General features: G+C 45.3%; 1 long non-coding RNA gene across 1 annotated transcript; it reads right to left on the bottom strand.

The window, feature by feature from the left end:
* Positions 1 to 399: 399 nt before the first annotated feature.
* On the bottom strand, positions 400 to 13,689 carry LOC139229908 (uncharacterized). Its single transcript, XR_011587856.1, has 2 exons — positions 13,603 to 13,689; positions 400 to 2,274 (listed from the first exon to the last, which is right to left on the bottom strand). It is a non-coding gene; the product is annotated as an uncharacterized lncRNA (long non-coding RNA).
* Positions 13,690 to 17,615: the final 3,926 nt, after the last annotated feature.

Below are 17,615 nucleotides of genomic sequence, written 5' to 3'. Positions count from 1 at the left end.
GATAAATGGTTCATTTTCTGGTTGTCCAATGGCAATTAGCGGGGTGTCACAGGGATTAGTGCTGGGGCCCGAACTATTTACAATCTATATTAATGATTTGAATGAAGGGACAGAGTGTAATTTAGCCAAGTTTGCTGATGATGCGAAGCTGGGTGGAAAGCAAATTGTGTGGAGGACGCAAATAATCTGCAAAGGGTTGTAGAAAGCCTAATTGAGTGGGCAAACAATTGGGAGATTGAGTATAATGTGGAAAAGTGTGAGATTATCCAGTTTGGCAGGAAAAATAAAAATACAATTTATTATTTAAATGTAGAGATATTACAAAATTCTACAGTACAGAGGGTCCTCGGGTCCTTGTGCATGAAACACAAAAAGTCAGTATGCAGGTACACCAAGTAATTATGAAGACAAAAGGAATGTTGGCCTTTATTGCAAGGGAATGAAGTATAAAAGCAGGGAAGTCCTGCTACAACTGTACAGGGTATTGGTGAGACCACACAGAGTACTGCATACAATTTTGATCTCCTTATTTAAGGAGGGATATATTTGCATTGGAGACAGTTCAGAGACGCTTCACTAGTTTGATTTCTGAGATGAAGGGGTTGACTTATGAAGATAGGTTGAGCAGGTTGGGCTGATACTCATTGGAATTTAGAATTGTGAGATGATCTTATTGAAACAGATGATACTAAGGGGGCTCGACAAGTAGATGCAAGGAGGATGTTTCCAATCTTGAGGAAATCTAGAACTTGGGGGCATAGTTTAAGAATGAGGGGTCGCCGATTTAGAACTGAGATGAGGAGAAATTTCTTCTCTCAGTGTTGTAAATATTTGAAATTCTCTACCCCAGAGAGCTGTAGAGGCTGGGTCATTGAATATATTTAAGGTGGTGATAGCCAGATCTTTGAGCAATAAGGGAGTGAAGGGTTATGGTGAGCAGGCATGGAAGTGGAGCTATGTCCAAGATCATATCAGCCATGATCTTATTAAATGGTAGAGCAGGATCGAGTGGCCAACGTCCTACTCCTGCTCCTATTTCTTATGTTTATTTAAAGGGTGAAGAATGAATGCAAACTTAATCAGCATTTTTTTTTAGCTGACCATTTTTACATTGATTAATTTGTCAAATATCCCAAAAATTAAACTACAGCCCAGTTTTAGAGGGAATCAATATCAGCAGAAAGAAAGCCCAACTGTCAGAATGGACATGATTCAGTCTGGGACAACAGCAGAATCCAAACCCTGAAGTCACTTGTGAACTCCTTGGTGTCTCAGCAGGGTGCATAACTGAGTGAATCCCTTCCCACAAACAGAGCAGATGAACGGCCTCTCCCCAGTGTGAATTCGCTGGTGTCTCAGCAGGTGGGATGAAGTAATGAATTCATTCTCACATACGGAGCATGTGAACGGCCTCGCCCCAGTGTGAGTGTGCTGGTGTCTCAGCAGGTGAGATAACCGAGTGAATCCCTTCCCACACTCAGAGCAGGTGAATGGCCTCTCACGTGTGTGAATTCGCCAATGATCTAGCAGGTTAGATGACTTAGTAAATCTCTTCCCACACTCAGAGCAGGTGAACGGCCTCTCCCCAGTGTGAATTCGCTGGTGCTTCAGCAGGGTGGATGAGGTAATGAATCCCTTCCCACACTCAGAGCAGGCGAACGGCCTCTCCCCAGTGTAATTCGCTGGTATTTCAGCAGGGTGGATGAGGTAATGAATCCCTTCCCACACTCAGAGCAGGTGAACGGTCTCTCCCCAGTGTGGACTCGCTGGTGAATCAACAGGTGAGATGAATGAATGAACCCCTTCCCACACTCAGAGCAGGTGAACAGCCTCTCCCCAGTATGACTGCGCCGATGAGCTTCCAGCTCAGGCGGCTAATTGAATCTCTTCACACAGTCTCCACATTCCCACGGTTTCTCCGTGGTACGGGTGTCCTTGTATCTCTCCAGGTTGGACGATCAGTTGATGCCTGGTCTACACACAGTAGACGTGTATGGTTTCTCCCCGCTGTGAATAGTGAGATGTTTTGTCAGGCTGTGTAACTGGTTAAAGCTCTTTCCACAGTCTGTGCAGTGGAACACTCTCACTTGGGTGTGTGTGTCTCGGTGCTTTTCCAGTCACACTGATGTTTGCATGGCAGAACAGACAAATGTTTCTCCTTCCACATTCAAAGTCCGATGATATTCAGGGCCTGAGGAATTGAGTGATTCTATCAGATTTTGACGTGATATTTGGATTCAGTATCCCGTCTGCAAATCCTCCCCTCCTGATACCCTGGAAAAGGAATTTACAAAAATGATTACTGCAAGTACAGGACAGAAATTCAGAACAGACAATTCTAGAATGTAAGGAACATTCTTTCCTCTCTTGTTCCTCCAAAGCTGGAAATCCCCGTCCCATGCAGTCTTCCCCCTCACTGTCCTGAAATTCAAACACATCGCACGTCTGAAGGCAGCTTGTCCTACGCTCTCAATTATCATCATTAACTCTGGCTGGGTTCAGTTCTACACTCACCATGTTCAGTTCTACACTCACTGGTTCCCCTCCCCTGAAGGTCTTACTCTGGCTGGGTGCAGCTCTACGCTCACTGGTTTCCCTCCCCTGAAGGTGCTGACTCTGGCAGGGTTCAGTTCTACAAATCACTGGTTTCCTTCCCATTCCTCTTGAAGTGCTGAGTCTGGCTGGATTCAGTTCCACATTCACTGGTTCTCCTCCCTTTCCTCCCTTGAAGGTGCTGAGTCTGGCTGGGTTCAGTTCGACGTGCAATGGTTCCCCTCCCTCTCCTCCCCAGAACGTGCTGACTGTGGCAGGGTTCAGTTCGACGCACAATGGTTCCCCTCCCTCTCCTCCCCAGAAAGTGCTGACCGTCGCTGGGTTCAGCTCTACACTAACTGGTTCCCCTCTGCTGAAGGTGCTGCATCTGGCTGGGTCCAGTTCTCCAATAGGTTCAGTGCTTTATTCATTGGTTTCGCTCCCTCATCTCCCCTGAAGGTGCGGACAATGGCTGGGTCCAGTTCTACACTCACTGGTTCCCCTCCACTGAAGATGCCGACTGTGGCTGATTTTAGTTCTACATAGAAATATAGAAATATAGAATGAAGGTGCAGGAGTAGGCATTCGGTTCTTCGAGCCTGCACCACCATTCAATATGATCATGGCTGATCATGCAACTTCAGTACTCCATTCCTGCTTTCTCTCCATATCTCTTGATCTCTTTAGCAGTAAGGCTCATATCTCACTCCATTTTGAATATATCGAATGAATTGGCATCAACAACTTTCACTGGGAGTGAATTCCACAGGTTCGCAATTCTCTGAGTGAAGAAGTTTATCCTCATTTCGGTCCTAAATGGCTTAGCCCTTATCCTTAGACTGTGACCCCTGATTCTGGACATCCACAACATCAGGAACATTTTTCCTGCATCTAACCTGTCCAATCCCGTCAGAATTTTATATGGTTCTATGAGATCCCCTCTCATTCTTCTAAATTCGAGTGAATATAAGCCTAGTCGATCCAGTCTTTCTTCATATGAAGTTCTGCCATCCCGGGAATCAGTCTGGTGAACCTTCGCTGCACTCCCTCAATTGCAGGAATGTCCTGCCACAGATTAGGAGACGAAAAGTGTACACAATATTCAAGGTATGGCCTCACCAACGCCCTGCACAACTGCAGTAAGACCTCCCTGCTCCTATCCTAAAATCCTCTCGCTATGAAGGCCAACATGCGATTTGTCTTCTTCACCACTTGCTGTACCTGCAACTTTCAATGACTGATTTACCATGACATCCAGGTGTCTTTGCACCTCCCCTTTTCCTAATCTTTCACGATTCAGATAATATTCTGCCTTCCTGTTTTTGCCAGAAAAGTGGATAACCTCACATTTACCTACATTATGCTGCACCTCCGATGCATTTGCCTAACCTGTCCAAGTCACCCTGTAGTCTCTTAGCATCCTCCTCACAGCTCACAGTACCACCCAGCTTAGTATCATCTGCAAACTTGGAGATATTACACTCAATTCCTTCATCTAAATCATTAATCTATATTGTAAATAGCTGGGGTCCAAGCATTCAACCTTGCAGTACCCCATTAGTTACTGCCTGTCATTCTGAAAAGGATTCATTTATTCCTACTGTTTGCTGACTGTCTGCCAACCAGTTCTCTATCCATGTCAATCCATTACCCCCAATACCATGTGCTTTAATTTTGCACACTAATCTCTTGTGTGAGACCTTGTCAAATACATCACATCCACTGGTTTTCCCTTGTCCATTTTACTAGTTACGCCCTCAAAAAATTCTCGAAGGTTTATCAAGCATGATTTCCCTTTCATAAATCCATGCTGACTTGGACCGATTCTGTCACTGCTTTCCAAATGTGCTGCTATTATATCTTTAATAATTGATACCACCATTTTCCCCAGTACCAATGTCAGGCTAACCGATCTATAATTCTCTGTTTTCTCTCTCCCCACTTTCTTAAAAAGTGGGTTTACATTCGCTACACTCCAATCCAGAGTAACTGATCCAGAACGTATAGAATTTTGGAAAATGACCAGCACTATTTCTAGGGCCACTTCCTAAGTACTCTGGGATGCAGACTATCAGGCCCTGGGGTACAACTGCAATAAGACCTCCCTGCTCCTATAATCAAATCCCCTAACTATGAAGGCCGACATACCATTTGACTTGTTCACCTAGCCTGTTGTACCTCCATGTCAATTTTCAATGACTGATGTACCATGACAGCCAGGTCACGTTGCACCTCCCCTTTTCCCAATCTGCCGCCATTCAGATAATATTCTGCCATTGTGTTTTTCCACTAAAGTGGATAACCTCACATTTACCAACATTATACTGCATCTGCCATGCATTTGCCCACTCACCTAATCTGTCCAAGTCATCCTGCAGACTCTTAGCATCCTCCTCACAGCTCACACCGCCACCCAGTTTAGTATCATCTGCAAACTTGATATATTACACTCAATTCCTTCATCTAAATCATTAATGTATATTGTAAATATCTTGGGCCCAGCACTGAGCCCTGCAGCATCCCAATAGTCACTGCCTGTCATTCTGAAATGGACCCGTTTACCCCGACTCTCTGCTTCCTGTCTGCCAACTTGTTCTCTATCAACGTCAGTACATTACCCCCAATACCATGTGCTTTAATTTTGCACACCAATCTCTTGTGTGGGACCGTGTCATAAGAACATAAGAACATAAAAATTAGGAACAGGAGTAGGCCATCTAGCACCTCGAGCCTGCTCCGCCATTCAACAAGATCATGGCTGATCTGGTCGTGGACTCTGCTCCACTTACCCGCCTGCTCCCCATCACCCTTAATTCACTTATTGGTTAAAAATCGATCTATCTGTGACTTGAATACATTCAATGAGCTAGCCTCAGCTGCTTCCTTGGGCAGAGAATTCCATAGATTCACAACCCTCTGGGAGAAGAAATTCCTTCTCAACTCGGTTTTAAATTGGCTCCCCCGTATTTTGAGGCTGTGCCCCCTAGTTCTACTCTCTCCGACCAGTGGAAACAATCTCTCTGCCTCTATCTTGTCTATCCCTTTCATTATTTTAAATGTTTCTATAAGATCACCCCTCATCCTTCTGAACTCCAACGAGTAAAGACCCAGTCTACTCAATCTATCATCTTAAGGTAACTCCCTCATTTCCGGAATCAGCCTTGTTATGCGTCTCTGTACCCCCTCCAAAGCTAGTATATCCTTCCTTAAGTAAGGTGACCAAAACTGCACGCAGTACTCCAGGTGCGGCCTCACCAATACCCTATACAGTTGCAGCAGGACTTCTCTGCTTTTGTACTCCATCCCTCTCGCAATGAAGGCCAACATTCCATCCGCCTTCCTGATTACCTGCTGCACCTACAAACTAACTTTTTGGGATTCATTCACAAGGACCCCCAGGTCCCTCTGCACCGCAGCATGTTGTAATTTCTCCCCATTCAAATAATATTCTCTTTTACTGTTTTTTTTTCCCAAAGTGGATGACTTCACACTTTCCGGCATTGTATTCCACCTGCCAAACCTTAGCCCTTTCGCTTAACCTATCTAAATCTCTTTGCAGCCTCTACACAACCCGTTTTTCCACTAATCTTCGTGTCATCTGCAAATTCTGTTACACTACACTCTGTCCCCTCTTCCAGGTCATCTATGTATATTGTAAACAGCCATGTCAAAAGCCATTTGAAAGTCCAAATACACCACATCCACCTGTTCCCCCTTGTCCACTCTACTTATAACATCCTCAAAAAATTCCAGAAGATTTGTTAAGCATGATTTCCCTTTCATAAATCCGTGCTGACTTGGAACGATCCTGTCACTGCTTTACAAATGCGCTGCTATTGCATCTTTAATAATTGATTCCAACATTTTCCCCAATACTCATGTTAGGCTAACTGGTCTATTATTACCCATTTTCTCGCTCCCTTCTTTTTTAAAAAGTGGTGTTACATTAGCTACCCTCCAGTCCATAGGAACTGATCCAGATTCGATAGACTTTTGGAAAATGATCACCAATACATACATTATTTATCGGGCCACTTCGTTAAATACTCTGGGATGCAGACTATCAGGCCCCAGGGATTTATTGGCCTTCAATCCCATCAAATTCCCTAACACAATTTCCCTCCTAATAAGGATTTCCTTCAGTTCCTCCTTCTCACTAGACCCTCAGTCCCCTGGTATTTCCGGAAGGTTATTTGTGTCTTCCTTATTGAAGACAGAACCCAAATATTTGTTCAACTGATCTGCCATTTCTTTGTTCCCCATTATAAATTCACCTGATTCTGACTGCAAATTACCAACATTGGTCTTCATTAAACTTTTTCTCTTCACATATATATATAGAAGCTTTTGCAGTCAGTTTTTATATTCCCGGCAAACTTCCTCTCATACTCTATTTTCCCCCTCTAATTAAACGCTTTGTCCTCCTCTGCTGAATTCTAAATTTCTCCCAGTCCTCAGGTTTGCTGCTTTTTCTCGCCAATTTATATGCCTCTGCCTTGGATTTAACACTATCCTTCATATCCCTTCTTAGCCACGGTTTAATTTTACTCCAGACAGGGATGTACAATTGTTGAAGTTCATCCATGTGATCTTTACATGTTTGCCATTGCCTATCCACCGTCAACCCTTTAAGTATCATTTGCTAGTCTATTCTAGTCAATTCACATCTCATACCTTCGAAGTTATCTTTCCTTAAGTTCAGGACGCTAGTCTCTGCATTAACTGTTTCACTCTCCATCTTAATTAAGAATTCAACATATTATGGTCACTCTTCCCCAAGGGGCCTCGCACAACAAGATTGCTAATTAGTCCTTTCTCATTACACATCACCCAGTCCAGAATGGCCAGCCCTCTAGTTTGTTACTCGATATATTGGTGTAGAAAACCATCCCTAAAACACTCCAGGAAATCCTCCTCCACCATTTTGCTATCAGTTTGGTTAGCCCAATCTATATGTAGATTAAAGTCGCCCATGATAACTGCTGTACCTTTATTCCAAGCATCCCTAATTTCTTGTTTGATGCTGTCCCCAACCTCTACTACTGTTTGGTGGTCGGTACACAACTCCCACGAGCACTTTCTGCCCTTTGGTATTCCGCAGCTTCACCCATACAGATTACACATCATCCAAGCTAATGTCCTTCCTTACTATTACGTTAATTTCATTTTTAACCAGCAACGCTACTCCACCCCCTTTTCCTTTCTCTCTATCCTTCCTGAATGTTAAATATCCTTGGATGTTGAGTTCCCAGCCTTGGTCATCATGGAGCCATGTCTCAGTGATGCCAATTGTATCATATTCATTAATTGCTGCCTGCGCAGTTAATTTGCCCACCTTATTATGAATACTCTTGCATCGAAGCACAGAGCCTTCAGGCTTGTCTTTTTAAACACACTTTGCCCTTAGAATTTTGCTGTAATGTGGCCCTTTTTGATTTTTGCCTTGGGTTTCTCTGCCCTCGACTTTTACTTTTCTTCTTTCTATCATTTGCTTCTGCCCCCATTGTACTTCCCTCTGTCTCCCTGCATAGGTTCCCATCCCCCTGCCATAATAGCTTAACCCCTCCCCAACAGCACTAGCAAACACTCCCCCGAGGACCATCCGGTTTGTACTGGTGCAACCTCCCCAGAACCAGTTACAATGTCCCAGGAATTTGAATCCCTCCCTTCTGCACCATTCCTCATACCACATATACATCTGAGCTATCCCGTGATTCCTACTCTGATGAGCATGTGGCACTGGTAGCAATCCTGAGATTACTCTCTTTGAAGTCCTATTTTTGAATTTAACTCCCTAAATTCAGATTGTCGGACCTCATCACGTTTTTAACCTATGTCTTTGGTACCTATATGCACCACGACAACTGGCTGTTCACCCCCCTCCTTCAAAATGTCCATCAACCGCTCTGAGACATCCTTGACCCTTGCACCAGGCAGGCAACATACTATCCTGGAGACTCAATTGCGGCCGCAGAAACGTCTATCTATTCCCTTTACAATAGAATCCCTTACCACTATAGCTCTCCCACTCTTTTTCCTGCCCTCTTGTGCAGCAGAGCCACCCACAGTGCCATGGACTTGGCTGCTGCTCCCGTCCCCTGGTGAGTCATCCCCCGCAACAGTATCCAAAGCAGTGTATCTGTTTTGGAGGGCGATGACCGCAGGGAACCTCTGCAATACCTTCCTTCCACTGCTCTTCCTGTTGGCCACCCATTCCCTATCTGTCTGTGTAAACTTTACCTGCGGTATGACCAACTCACTAAACATGCTATTCACGATTCACGGCATCGTCAGCTTCGCGGATGCTCCAGAATGAAACCACCCACAGCTCCAGTGCCACGATGTGGTCTGTCAGGAGCTGCAACAGGATACACTTCCTTCACATGTAGTTGTCAGGGACGCTTCCCACATAGCACAGAAGGAGCAGGACACGTGTCTGAGCTCTCCTGCCATGACTTAACCCCTAGTTTCATTTTATTTGGCAACAACAATGATAAAGGTTACCTACTGATAAAGTGAAAAAAAAGAAAAAAGAAAAACTACTCACCAATCACCAGCCAATCACTTGCCCCCTTGGCTGTGAAGTGACCATTTGATTTATTTCTACTTTTTTGTTTACCTTCTACCCCTGCTGCAGATGCACCAGCTGGCCTCCGACTCACCGGACTCCTGCCTCTCTTGGATCTTTTATAGGCCTCCGACTCCCCAAACTGCAGCTCGACGAACTCCCTCCTCTCGCGGGCCTTTTTTCGGCCTCTGACTCCCCAAACTCCCACTCCACGAACTCCCACCTCTCACGGGCCTTTTATAGGCCCCCGACTCCCGAAACTCCCACTCCACGAACTCCCGCCTCTCGACTCTCGCAGGCCTTTTACAGGCCTCCTCGACTCCCTGGAAATCCGTCCACAAATTCCTGCCTATCGACTCTCGCGGGCCTTTTATAGGTATGTGAATGAGGATTGTACTCTGTATGTCAGTTTTTGATCCGAGAATGTGGGTTTTATCCTGCACCTGTCAATTTCTGTAATTGCTTGTGGGTTTAATTCTGTATATTTTCATTCCTGGTGTGTGAGTGTTTGTTTTGCACTGTATCTGTCCATCTCTGTTATATGAATGTGCCATACCCGTCATTCTCCAGTATGTTAGTATTATTTTACTCTGTACCACCAATTCCTGATAGAGTATTCATTTTACTTTCTGTCAATTTTTGATATGGAGGTGAGTGTTTGTGCTGAATGTATCGGTCTCTGATATGTGAGTTTGAGTTTTACTCTGTATCTCTCTGTCACTGGTATGTGAGTGTGGGCCTTTCTCTGTATCTCTCCTTTTCTGTTATGGGAGTCTGGGTTTTGTTCTGTACCTATTAGGTTCTGATATGTGAGTGTGGGCCTTACTTTATAACTGCCAGTTTTGCTTGATTAAAAGTGGGCTTTCCTTTGTATCTGTCAGTTTCTGATATGGAAGAGGGGACTTTACCCTGTACCTGTCAATTATTGGTAAGTGAGTATGGGTTTTTCACTGTATGTCACTTCATGTAATGGGAACAGGATTTTAAAATGTCAGTCTCTGATGTATGAGTGTGGGTTTTATACTGTATCTCTAAGTCTCTGATATGTGAGTGTGCGTATTATTCTGTACCTGCCAGGTTTTGGCATATGTGAGGGGGTTTAAGCTGTGCCTCTAAGTTTCTGGTATGTTAGTCTGCCTTTAATTTCTATGTATTAATCTACGTGGTTGTAAGTTTTATGTTATGTGTGTGAAGCATTTATTCTGTATCTGTCAGTTTCTGGTATGTGAGTGTGGGGTATAATCTGTACCTGTCAGTGTCTGGTATGCGATTGTGGGTTTAATCTGTATCTGTCAGTCTCTGGTATGTGAGTGTGGGGTATAATCTGTACTGGTCCATTTCTGGTATGTGAGTGTGGGGTTTAATCTGTACCGGTCTGTCTCTGGTATGTGAGTGTGGGGTATAATCTGTACTGGTCCGTTTCTGGTATGTGAGTGTGGGCTATAATCTGTATCTGTCACTTTCTGGTATGTGAGTGTGGGGTTTAATATGTACCGGTCCGTCTCTGGTTTGTGAGTGTGGGATACATTCTGTACCTGTCAGTTTCTGTTATGTGAGTGTGGCTTCAATCTGTACCTGTCAGTGTCTAGTATGTGTACTGAGGTTTAATCTGTGCCTCTCAGTTTCTGCGATGTTAATCTGGGATTAAGCTGTAACTATTTGTTCCTGCTACTTGATTATATGTTTTAGACTGTACCTGTCAGTTCCTGCTATGTGAGTGTGGATTTTACTCTGTATCTGCCAGTCTCTGGTATGAGAACGTGAGAATGAATTTAAGTTTTTACCTGTATTTCTCTGATATGTGAGTGAAGATTTTGCCTTCTACATGTCATTTTTCTGATGTGCGCATGTTGGTTTTACTCTGCCCCTATCAGTTTCTGCGATGTAAGTAACAATTTTACTTACTGCCTTTCAATTTTCCAATATGTGCACATGGGATTTACACTATACCTGTCATTCTCTGGTATGCAAATGTGAATTTTATTCTGTTACTGTCACTTTCATATATGTGGGTGTGTGTTTCATGCTGTATCTGTCAGACTATGGTACGGGAATGTGGGTTTTATTCTGCACCTGTCATCTTCTGGTATGTTCAGGGGGTTAAATACTGAATCCGTCAGATTCTGAAACATGATTATGGCTTTTACTCTGCACCCGTCAGCTTCTGATATGCGAATGTGGTTGATGCTACCTGTTTTTCATTTTTTCTGATAGATGATTGTGTTTTATTCTCTAGCTGCCAGATTCTGGCAAGTGAGTGTGGTTGTTTAATTTATCTGACAGTGTGATCTGTTTCAATGGTGAAACAGCATCTGATTCGACTGCTCTATGTGGCTGTAAGATTCACAATGTAACTCTGACACTTCAGATCACTGTGAGACTGACAATTTTTGCTGCCTGTGACAATAGGATTGAGGCCAGTTCTGTGTCTCTGTGCTCTACGAGTGGTAATCGACTTAGTGTGTGAGAGAAGGAGCTGCCTGCGCTGTTCCTTGTGTTCTGGTGGAGGAGGAAAGCTCACATTTGTTCAGGCTGGTTAAAGAATTTTGCTCTGAGAATAATAATATGAGAATATTAGTTCTACGATATGGAGGTGAACATGATGTTGCTGAGGGAGCGACAATGTATAATCTAGAATTTTTTGAGGATGTAACTAATAGAGTGGACAAGGGAGAGTCAGTGGATGTAGGTCCAATACAATAGATTATTGTGCAAAATTAAATCCCATGGTATTGGCGGTAATGTATTTATGTGGATAGAGAACTGGCTGGCAGACAGGAAGCAACGAGTAGGAATAAACAGGTCCTTTTCAGAATGGCAGGCAGTGAGTCGTGGTGAAGCGCAAGGTTCAGTGCTGGGAACCCAGCTATTTACAATATACATTAATGATTTAGACGAAGGAATTGAAGGTAATATCTCCAAATTTGCAGATGACACTAAGCTGGGTGGCAGTGTGAGCTGTGAGGACGAAGCTATTAGGTTACAGGGTGACTTGGACAGGTTAGGTGAGTGGGCAAATGCATGGCAGATGCAGTATAACGTAGATAAATGTGAGGTTATCCACTTTGGCGCCAAAAAACAGGAAGGCAGAATATTATCTGAATAGTGACAGATTAGGAAAAGGGGAGGTGCAACGAGACCTGGATGTCATGGTACATCAGTCGTTGAAGGTTGGCATGCAGGTACAGCAGGCAGTGAAGAAGGCAAATGGCATGTTGGTCTTCATAGCTAGGGGATTTGAGTACAGGAGCAGAGAGGTCTTACTGCAGTTGTACAGGTCCATGTTGAGGCAACACCTTGAATATTGTGTACTGTTTAGGTCTCCTAATCTGAGGAAGGACATTCTTGCTATTGAGGGAGTGCAGCGAAGGTAACCAGACTGATTCCCGGGATGGCAGGACTGACATATGAAGAAAGACGAGATTGACTAGGCTTATATTCACTGGAATTTAGAAGAATGAGAGGGGATCTCATAGAAACATATAACATTCTGACGGGACTGGACAGATTAGATGCAGGAAGAATGTTCCCGATGTTGGCGAAGTCCAGAACCAAGGGTCACAGTCGAAGGATAAGGGGTAAGCCATTTAGGGCAGAGATGAGGAAAAACGTATTCACTCAGAGAATTGAGAACCTGTGGAATTCTCTACCACAGAAAGTTGTTGAGGCAGTTCGTTAGATATATGCCGCTAAAGGGATCAAGGGGTACAGTGAGAAAGCAGGAATGGGGTACTGAAGTTGCATGATAGGCCATGATCATATTGAATGGTGGTGCAGTCTTGAAGGGCCGAATGGCCTATTCCTGCACCTATTTTCTATGTTTCGAAGTTTCGGTTCTGGAGAACTCAGCTCACCGAAACAATATAACTGGTCTTTAAAATATATTCTCCTACACTCCTCTCCTGGTGCCTGCAATAGATGCACTTTGTGAAATTCTCCATATCCTCACTGTCAGGCTGTGTTTCCACTGCTCACTATTCAAGAACAACAGACACGTTGAGATTGGAACTGAATCAGGAACATTCACTACTGATTTGGGGAAAGAATGCAGCAATGATTTGAAAGAGCGAGGTGGTTTACTTTCTCTATTGCCTTACACTATCCACACACAGCCCGAGAATGGCCTCTCACTTCCCCCACTCCCACCATGTTCCGGATCTAGTTCCTCCTTCACTCTGCCTCTTACACACAGCCCCCGACGGAATTAAACCAGGAACATCCACGATTGGTTTGGAGAGAGAAAGCAGCAATGATTGTAAGTAGCAGATTCTGCCCATTCTGTCTCCCTTACCATGGACACACGCTGTCCATACACAGCCCGAGAATGGCCTCTCCCTTCCCCCACTCACACCATGCACTGACACTGCTTCTTGGTCCACTCTGCCCCTTACACACAGTCCATGACTCCCCCCGGACTCAATGTCGATCTCTGAGCCCAACTGCGGACACGCTCCCAAAGCACTGCGCTGCTGTAAGGAGGCTGCTGCTGCTCGCTGCCTTACCCCGGGGCCGCGACGTTTCCAATCCAGGCTGTTTTAAACCATCTTCTTCCGATCACTGAGTAAATAGCGATCACAGGCAGGGCTGGGGGAGGGGAGGGCGCACGCGCTCTTCTGCTCATGGAAATCGACACAGGGGGCGGGGTTTAGCGGCGCATGCGCAGCTCTCTGCACTAATTCAGCCTGTAAAACTCAAAGTGCACTTTTCCCAATTTACTTTTATCAGAATCTGAGCAAAGGAACTGGGCCTGGGGGTAAAGGACAGAGAATGATTAAAGCTGGGAGCCTTGTCCCTTGGAGATGCTCAATTTGGGATCATTCCGTGCAGGGTGTTTCTCTCCATGAGCCCGTCTTCACAAAGCAATCCTGCAGCTACATCGGAGGGACGAGGAGTGGGAGTGTTTGCTGGGACCGTGCAGGAGTTAATATCTGACAGAAGCAGTCCGAGATCAGTTTAATTAGAGTAAAACACTCGGTCACTGAGAGTAATACCGAGCGGCCCTGAGCTGCAGGATTGCAGAGATTACAACAGGCAAGCGAGGATTTAATGTGGGCCATTGTTTCTCTCACTCTCTGACACTGTCCCGCAGTGTGGGATTAATAATGTGTCTGTCTCTGGTACAATATCAGTGAGAGAGGAGACTGCATCTTCTGTCTCTCCAATGGGAACTTTCAGGATAAAACGGGACTTCACAGGTCAGTCTGGAACTGATACTGTGCATGTCTTTCTGTGTCTCACCGCCCTACCTCGCAATCTCCTGCCTCTCGCTCTGCCCTCTCCCCTCGCTCTGTCTCTCTGTCGCTATCCGCTCTTGTACTGGTTACGAATGTGGGATACTGTTATTTAGCGTGATGTGGAAACACTGTTGGAAGTGTAAGACTGATAATGTCTCTGTTTCTCTCTCTGGTGCAATACGTGAAGGTGTGAATATTGTTACTGAGCGTAATATGGAGACACTGATACAAAGTGTAAGACTGATACTGCGTCTGTCTCTGTCTTTTCCATTGGTGCTGTACATGAATGTGTGATACTATTATTGAGCATAATATGGAGACACAGTTCGGGAGTGTAAGACTGATACTGTGTCTGTCTCTCTGCCGCTCTCACTGATAGCCATCTCTGGGTGTTGAGTATGGGATGTCACCATCATAGGCAGTCACTCGGAATCGAGGAAGACTTGATTCCACTCTAAAAATGAGTCCTTATGTGGTGAACAGTCCAATACGAGAACCATAGTCCCTGTCACAGGTGAGACAGATAGTCGTTGAGAGTAAGGGTGGGTGGGACTGGTTTGCCGCACGCTGTTTCCGCAGCATGTGCTTGAATTTTGTATGCTCAGCGATGAGACGCGAGGTGCTCAGCGCCCTCCCGGATGCACTTCCTCCACTTAGGGTGGTCTTTGGCCAGGGACTCCCAGGTGTCATTGGAGAGGTTGAACTTTTTCAGGGCGGCTTTGAAGGTGTCCTTGTAACATTTCCTCTGCCCACCTTTGGCTCGTTTTCCGTGAATGAGTTCTGAGTCGATCGCTTGCTTTGGAAGCCTCGTGTCTGGCATGGGAACAAAGTGTCATGCCCAGCAGAGCTGGTCAAGTGTGGTCAGCGCTTCAATGTTGGGAAAGTTGGCCTAGTCGAGGACACGAACTGTGGTATGTCTATCCTCCCAGGGGATTTGTAGGATCTTGCAATATGGGATGGATAGGACACCAGTTACTCAAATGGCACTCATTTTCAGAGGAGAGAGAGACAAAGAGATGCCGCAGGGGCGGTGAGTACATCATTTGTATTTTCATGTTAGTCAAACATATTTCTGCACTCGAACAATATAACAACTTAAAGCAGAGATGGGTTAAGCCAGCCACAGCTATGATTGGCTCCTGCCCCTGACTCTGGGAATAGACACTGTGAGGAGCGCCGGCCTCAGAGTGTTTAACATTTACTGAGCTAGGAAACTACAACTGTCCGGAGAATCGGCAGCACAGCCGAGCGGAGAGGAAAACCTGTGCTGGGAACTGTAAATCTGGGAACAGTTTGTGTGTGAATGTACAGATTTCAACATTGAGTGAGTGAAAGTGTGTTACAGGGGCGGGCGTGCTAGACTAATGTCACTGTGTTTGTGTGTCCGCTTTCATCGCCGGATTTCAGGGTCCCTCCTGTGTAAAATTCAAAGTTTTCCCTGTCACAGGATTGCCCTGCTGCCCTGCTCAGGCCTGAAGCGGGAATTAAACAGGAAGTTTGATTTGATTTCAAATTTCAGTCGGAACAGAGAAGATATCCGCGATCGGCTGAGAGAGCGCGACAAGTTCAGCAATGAAACGGGTTTAATCGAAATTGCTGCCTTCCATTCGGATGAAACTTTCTCGACAGCAAACATCCCGGTCTTGGGGAGAGAAAGAAGCCAGTCTGGGAATTTGGAGGTCCCGAGTTGAATTGGAATCGGAGAGTTAGTGAGGAGAGAGAAACACAGAGAGGCTAGAGGGGCGGGGAGCTGACAGCAGGATGTCTCCGCCCCGTTCGCTCGCTGCCTTTAAGTTGCTCTGTGTCGCCGCCTCTCGTTTCATTTCTGACCCAGCTCTGACTGTCAGAGAGATTTTCCACAGAGTCGCGGACATGACTGATAACTGCAGCCGCCGACACGGCCCCTGCTGCCGCCGCCGCTCAAACCAAGGCTCCCAGCAAGATGTCCCTGGCCGCGATAAAGAAAGCTCTGGCGGCCAAAGGCGTCGATGTGGAGAAGCGCGGGTCCCAGATCAGGTTCAGTATCAAGAAGAATGTGACAAATGGTTCCCTGAAGCAGATCAAGAGCACAAGGGCCCCGCGGCTCCTTCAAAGTCGCTAAGAAGGTGCAGACACTGGGATAGGGGAAAATGATCCCAGGATCCCTGGTGACTCGTTGAAATTGTCTGTACCCACCCCTCCCCCCAATGTCTGCACCCAGCCATCCCCCCCAGCGTCTGCACCCACCCCTAACCCCCCCCCCAGGCTGGATAAACTATGAGTAAAAGAATGGCGGCCGAGATAGTTTTTGCTGGATATGGAGCTTGGATGCTCAATACGGTGGAACATAACCTAGAACAACTCCAGAATGGGATTGGATAACCAATGATGTATTTGCTGAATGGACAAAGGGTAAGAATGACACTCAAGCTTGTGAGGTCCGGAGGAATAGCCATGCCTGGATCCCTAAGAACAGGTGTGTAACCGGACCTCAGAATATAATAGGGTTTGTGTAATCAATATCACAATACGGCATGACAAAGGGAAAAATATTGCACTAAGTAAGCAATATCAGAGAAATAAGGAATCAGACCCGTGTGCGGTATCACAAATTGCACCAGTACGTAAGTAAAACGGGAAACAATACTAAAGGTGTCTACATTAAAGATTGTTATAAGAATAATCAAGTTGTTTTATGCGAGAGCACCCAGACCTCGATAACAACGACTGTGGATCTGGCCGAACAGAAGGATGTGTGTTGAGTGTACAACGCTGAAACTGGACTCTCAAATGACCACAGCCTCACAGGGAAAGGGACGATGGCGTGTGAGCACCACGGCGGTCAAACATGATGGTGGGGGGAGTTACCCACTGCCCGATCACGACCACAGACTTCTGTTTTGTGCCAAAAGTCGGCGTCGATATTCAGGGATATATCATATATCCAGAATTGAAAGGAGAATCGGTCAGTGGGACGGCAGTGGACACTATCAAAGCAGGGTATAAAGATTAAGGAACTACAAGGATGACATAAACCCAAACTTAATGAAGAACAAACAAAGTTGGAACAGGACATTCATGAACAACGGCAGAAGTATATCATCCTGATGAAGATGATCGACAAACTAAAGAAATGTTGGCAAACCAATCCTGGTAAAGAAGGGTTTGGACGAAACATGCAGGTGCACCCCTGGATAAGAATAATATCCCATGTATTGGTGATTGTGCAATGTGTGATTTTAATGGTTTTGTTGATTGAATTATGTTGGAGATGTAGACAGGCGAGGAAAGCCATAGCTCAG

This window comes from Pristiophorus japonicus, chromosome 19 (assembly GCF_044704955.1).
Source record: "Pristiophorus japonicus isolate sPriJap1 chromosome 19, sPriJap1.hap1, whole genome shotgun sequence".
NCBI classification, from domain to species: Eukaryota; Metazoa; Chordata; class Chondrichthyes; family Pristiophoridae; genus Pristiophorus; species Pristiophorus japonicus.
Note: the sequence above shows the minus strand (reverse complement) of the source record. Positions and strands in the feature narration are given on the sequence as shown.